Below are 7,017 nucleotides of genomic sequence, written 5' to 3' on the forward strand. Positions count from 1 at the left end.
GGGGTGGATAAAAAGGACTAATTATGAGGAACTTAATGATGTTGAACTGCTTGTATTCCTACATGGGAAGAAGATATTGATAACTAATATGAACTTTCTCATTTATAAGAGCTGTTAGAAGGAGCATATATAGACAAGGCACAGGAAGGAGCTGAATATAATGGTATAATATAGTAAAAAGATGGAGTCGATGAGTGATAAAGTACTGGGAGGAAGAGAAGGGAAAGGAAGAAGGCACTAAGATATTTCATACAGGAGTCAAGAAAAAGCTTTTACAATGGAGTTGGAATGGGGGAATGAGTGAGCCTTCATTCTCATCAGAAATGGCTCAGAGAAGAAATAGCATATACACTTAATAGGGGAATAGGTGATGGAAGAAAATGAAGATCATGGGAGAGGATACTCAGATATAACACACTTCTGAACAGGGACAGGATGAAAGGCAAGAGAGAATGACATAGATGAGAATGGAGGGGAAATACAGCAAGTGATAGCAACTGTGAGAAAAATATTGAAACAACTTCTCTGGTGGCTATGATGGGGAAGGCAACTCATCCCAGAGACAGAGCCATTGGAATTTTTTTAGGGAGCCTTGGAATTTGAACACAGACTGAAGTATACTTTTTTTCCTCTCTTGCTATTCTTGAGGTTTCTCATCTTTGGGGGGGGGGGTTATGATTACTCTCACAACAAAATTATTATAGTAATATAAAATAAATAAACAAAAAAAAAGAATCTCCGTGGAGGTAGCTATGTGGCATAGAGCAGTAAATAGAACAGGAAGACCTGAGTACAAATCCAGCCTCAGACACTTAATAATTACCTAGCAGTGTGACCTTGGGCAAGTCACTTAACCCTTTGTAAAAAAAGACTCTCATTTTGCCTGTGACACTAATGTATTGTTGATGGAGTTGTGAACTGATACAACCTTTCTGGAGAGTAATTTGGAATTACATCCAAAGCATGTACCTTTTGATCCAGTAATACCACCATTATGTCTATATCCCAAAGAGATTACAAAAAAGGGTAAAAAATCCACATGTACAAAAAATTTATAGTAGCTCTTTTCATAGTGGCAAAGAATTGGAAAAATCCATCATATATAAATTGATAGAGCACTACTGTTCCATAAGAAATCTTGGGGGATGGGACAGCCTGGAAAAACTTGCATGAACCAAAAGAAGAAGATATGCAGAACCAAAACATTGTACATACACAAGCAACATTGAGTGATGATTTCAGCAGTACAATAATAAAAGATAATTCTAAAAGACTTGTGATGGAAAATACCACCCATATCCAGGAGTATAACTGAAGATCAAAGTTTACTATTTTCAGTTTTTAAAAGTTGTCTTATAAATTATATTTTTTTCTTTTTTTTTTTTGCTCTTTTGACTTGATTCTTCTTTTATAGCATGGTTAATATGGATATATGCTTAACTTAATTATACACATATAGCCTATATTAGATTGCTTTCTGTCAGGGGGAAGATTGAGGAGAGAGAGAGAGAGAGAGAGAGAGAGAGGTGAAACTCAATACCTTACCAAAAAAATGACTGTTGAAAACTATCTTTGCAGGTAGTTAGAAAAATAAATATGTTTTTAAAATACAAAAAAATCTCAAACTATAAATAACAGTATCCCAATGAAAGGATGCCATTCCATTAAAGGTTTGGAGAATAAAATCTTTAGCATGAAATGTTCAACTATTTTTTATTGCACTTGAGTTGATATACTATTAAATTAAACTGTCACTAGGTGGCAATTATTTTAACCAGTTAGTTAAAGCTATCACCAGTTAGAAGGCAAAATGAATTTATTTTCTTCCTGTATTGTAACTTTGGACTTATTTCATTTTCAGAGGAGCAGGCCCCTTATTTTATGTGTCTAAATCTTTCATATTCTATTTCAATAAATTCTCCATTTTGAAAAAAGGGAATATCAATTTAGTAGTTCTATGGTATATGAATTACAGAGGCAGAAGACTAGGGAAGGAGAACAGTTGGGAGGCAATGATAATATTCTAGTTCAAGTAAAGTTAACAAATATTTATTAAGTGCCTACTCTGTCCAGAAACTGTGCAATACACCATGGTTACAATAATTAAGAAGTGATAAGGGTCCAATCTATAGTAATGCCCTTGTGACAGAGGTAGATGCTAAACATATTATGGAAGTAAAATTCAAAGACTTGGTAATTAGATGTGAGAAAGAGAATTGTCAAGTATGAGTCCAAAGTGGAAAACCTGAGTTCCTGGAAGGATCATCTTAACCTCAAAAGAAATAAAAATGTTAGAAAGAGCAAAGGATTTCATAGGGTGGATCAAACTAATGAATTCTGTTTTGGATATTGCTTGAATACCTCCAAGAGGAAAAAAGGAACCCACCATTTCTTAAGGTAGCCCTTTCCAATTTAGGCAGCTATTTCTACTTTCTAATTATCAGAAAGTACTTCCTGATATCAAGCCTACATTTTCCTCTTTGCTCCTTCCTTGTCTTGATCTTTGTTCTACCTTCAGGGACCAGAAAAACAGAATAAGCTTAGTCCCTGTTCTACCTCAAAAATCTTTAAAATAATTTTATGCATATAACATCCTTCCCCTAAGTTTATATTTTATAACTAGGTTAAAATACCTAGTTCTTACGCCCAAAGGGCAACAAAAATGTGCATACCCTTTGACCCAGCAATACCACTACTGGGCCTATATCCTGAAAAGATGATGAAAAAGGGTAAAGACATTACTTGTACAAAAATATTTATAGCAGCCCTGTTTGTGGTGGCAAAGAATTGGAAATCCAGTAAATGTCCTTCAATTGGGAATGGCTTAGCAAACTGTGGTATATGTATGTCATAGAACACTATTGTTCTATTAGAAACCAAGAGGGATGGGATTTCAGGGAAGCCTAGAGGGATTTGCATGAACTGATGCTGAGGGAGATGAGCAGAACCAGAAAAACACCGTATACCCTAACAGCAACATGGGAGTGATGATCAACCTTGAAGGACTCTCTCATTCCATCAGTGCAACAATAATGAGCAATTTTGGGCTGTCTGCAAAGGAGAGTGCCATTTGTATCCAGATAAGGAGCTGTGGAGTTTGAACAAAGTTCAAGGAATATTCCCTTTAATTTAGAAAAAACAAATATCTTATTGTCTGATCTTGTTACCTCAGACTTCTTGTCTCTTCTCTAAGGATATGATTTCTCTTTCATCACACCCAATTTGGATCAAGGTAGAACATGAAAACAAAGTAAAGACTGACAGATTGCTTTCCGTGGGGGGGGGGGGAGTAAGATTGGGGGGGAAATTGTAAAACTCAAATAATATCTTTATAAAAATTAGTTTAAAAAATACCTAGTTCTTTCAAAACACCTTCATAGAACATGGACTCAAAAGTTCTTCACCATCTTGTTTGCTGTTCTGTGGACACTCTCCATTTTATCAATGAACTTTTTAAACCAAACAACAGAACTGAATATAATAACACCAGATGAGAACTGATGAGGGCAGTGAAACTATTATCTCCTGATTTGTGAAAGTTATGCCTTCATGTGATATAGTCCAAGATCAGATTCATTTTGTTCTGTTTTGATTGCTAAAACACACTACTAACAATGAGTCTGAAGTCAACTATAACACTCAGATTGTTTTCAGACCAACTCCATCATGTAGTTGGGAAGTTTATTTTTTAAAACCATGTAAAATATTACATTGGAGGTAGTGTAGTAAACAGAGCACCAGGCCTGGAGTGAGAAAGTTCAAATCTGGCCTCAGACACTTGCCAACTGTGTGACCCTGGGCAAATCACTTAATTCTGTTTACCTCAGTTTCTTCACCTGTAAAATGAGCTGGAGAAGAAAATGGCAAGCCACCCAAGAATCTCTGCCAAGAAAACCCCAAATGGGGTCATGAAGAATAGACCATGGCTGAAATAACTGAACCAAAAAGAATTTACATTTATCCTGACTGAACTTTGCCTTTTTAGATTCAACTCAATTCCCTAGCAAGATCTTTTTGGATTGCATGGAATACAGCATACTAGGAATCCCTCCCAATTTTGTGGCATATTGAATTGAAGATGCCTTTGGGACCATCAATTAGAAATGTTCAATAAAGACTGATGGAGTTCAGGAAATGGAGTTCAGGAAAGAGTCGGGATTTAGATATATAGATCTGGGAGTTATTTGCATAAAGATTATAATTGAACCTATGAGAACTAATAAAATCACCAAGAGATTTAAGATCCAGAAAAGAACCTTAGATGTCTGTCTATATAAGTGGTAGAACTTCGGTGATGATGCAGCAAAGGATTCTAAGAACAAGGCAACCAGATAGGTAGGGAGAGAACCAGTAGAGACAAGTGTCACCAAAATCCAGAAAAAAGAGATTAAGAGAACAAGAGATCAACAGTGTCAAATGCTGCAGAAGTCAAAAAGGATGAGAATTGAGAAGTCATTCACTTGGAATTGGAAGCTAAGGATCATTTATAACCTAGGAGAAAGCAGTTTCAATTGAATGATACAATTAGGAAAAAGGAACTGAGAAAGAAGTGTGAGGTTAGAAAAGTAGAGGCAAGGAAGGTAGATAGCATTTTCCATGGTTTGGCTGAAAAGGGACAAGAAAAATAAAACAATAGCTTGAAGGGCTGATAGAGTCAAATGAAAGCTTTTTATGAATGAGAGAGAAATAGACATGCTTATAGTATTAGAGAAGGAGCCATTGGATAAGAAGAGATTAAAATCAGGGAGAAAATGAGGATTATCAAAGCTGCAAGATCCTAGAGGAGATAAGAGGGGATAGATTCAAGACACAAACAGGAAGGTTGGCTTTGAAGAGCTCCCTTTCTCCAAATCTTTAAAGAACAAAAAACACCATCATGATTTAGTGTTGCATCTGAAAAGGACCTCAATCTAAAACTCAAAGAGCTATCACAGTATCTATTAGAAATAAATGGTTCTTTTAAGCATCTCATTCTTGGCAACATACATCAAACTCATGACAAAAGAGAAGTAACATTAATTCATCGCTTTGTTATAATATTTAAGCAACCTATGAATTTTTAAAAATTATTTTCACATCTCAATATTTTAAAGTCATAACTGGTATGGGTATTAGATTCTGTCCAGGCATACATAAGAAACTTGAATCCAAATCTAACTCAATGTCTTTTGTTTCCCATAGGATTTCTCCATCTGCTCCAGTTTTCAGTTGTCATTATACTCGAGTACAGATTTCCTCTCTCATGCTCCCATACCACTTCCTCCTTTCCTCTCTCCCAAAATGAACACTTAATTTACTAGATGATGTCTCTCTGGCATATGCTGTAACCCACATCTCTAAGATCTGAAATGTTGGTAGATTTCACAAGTAATGCTTTCTTTTTTCTTTTTTTCATATCTAATTTAACGTTTACTTATTCTCATTTTGTACAAATAATGTTTTTTTCTAGATTAATAAAATATTCTTGTTTAAGAGTAAACAAAATACCCCCTCCTGCCAAAAAAATATAGACTCACTTGAGCAATAAAGTAAAGGGGAGAGAAAAAAATTAAAATTAAAAAAATAGTAATAATTGTAGGTATGGCCAGGTGGTACAATATATGGAGCACCAGCCCTGAAGCCAGGAGCACCTGAGCCCATATCCAGCCCTGTACACCCAAAAATCACTCAGCTGTGTGACATGCAAGCCACCCCAACCCCACTGCCCTGCAAAAACCAAAAAAAGGGGAAAAAACCCAAAATAAAATAAAATATTAATAATAGAAGGGGTGGCTGGGTGGCAGACAGAGCATTGGCCCTTGAGCCAGGAGCACCTGGGTCGCAATCTGGTCTCAGACACACAACGATCACCCTGTTATGCGGCCCCAGGTGGGCCACCCAGCCCCATTTGCCCTGCATCCCCCCCCCAAATAATAATAATAAAAAATGTGCTTCAGTCTTTGTTCAAACACCAACAACTCTGTCATGAGTGGGTCACATTCTTTATGATAAGTTCATGGCAAAAGTTACTTCCATATTTTTCCACTGTTGCCATTGCTGATCACAGCTCCCTCCTTTTGTATTTCTCCACTACCACATACTATATTTTTCTCTCTCCTTTCACTCTGACTCTGCTGTAGTGTAGCTGAGTGGCACAGCAGACAGATCCCTGGCCCCAAGCCCCCATACCCCGCCTTAGGCTCAGCATCCACCTGGCCCTATGGTCCCAGACAGGTCATCTAATCCCAGGCCCTTGCAAGAAATAAAAGAGAAAATGTGTTATATCTGACCACTCTCCCCCCATGGTCCATCCTCTCCTTCATCACTAACATCCCCCCCTTCCCCCTGTCCACCCCTCCTTTTACTCCATACGCCATTGAGTATATATGCTGTTTCCTCTCCTAACCACCTCTGATGAGAGCAAAGATTCCCTCATTCCCCCTTGCCTCCCCCCCTTCCATATCATTGCAATAGCTCATTGTAATAAAGAAAAAAACTTATTATATGAAATATCTTGGCCTATTCCCCCTCTCCTTTTTCTTTCTCCCATTACATTTCCCTTTTTTCTATTGACTCCATTTTTACAACATATTTTATCTTCAAATTCAGCTTTCTCTGTTAATTGAAAAGGTTCATATGAGTATTATCAGTGTCATTTTTCTATACAGGAATATATGCAGTTCATCATCATTAAGTCCCTCATATTTTCCCCCTCTCCTCCAATTTCTATGCTTTACGTAAATCTTGTATTTGAAGATCAAACCTTCTGTTCAGCTCTGGCCATTCCGAAAGCAACATTTGAAATTCCCCTGGTTCATTGAAAATACATCTTTTTCCCTCGAAGAGGAAATTCATTTTTGCTGGGTAGTTGATTCTAGGTTGCATTCCAAGCTCTTTTGCCTTCTGGTATATTATATTCCAAGCTCTATGAGCTTTTAATGTAGTTGCTGCTAAGTCCTGTGTGATCCTGACTGCAGCTCTAGGATATTTGAATTATGTCCTTCTGGCTGCTTGTAATATTTTCTCTTTGACTTGGGA

This window comes from Macrotis lagotis, chromosome 5 (genome assembly GCF_037893015.1).
Source record: "Macrotis lagotis isolate mMagLag1 chromosome 5, bilby.v1.9.chrom.fasta, whole genome shotgun sequence".
In the NCBI taxonomy this organism is placed as follows: domain Eukaryota; kingdom Metazoa; phylum Chordata; class Mammalia; order Peramelemorphia; family Peramelidae; genus Macrotis; species Macrotis lagotis.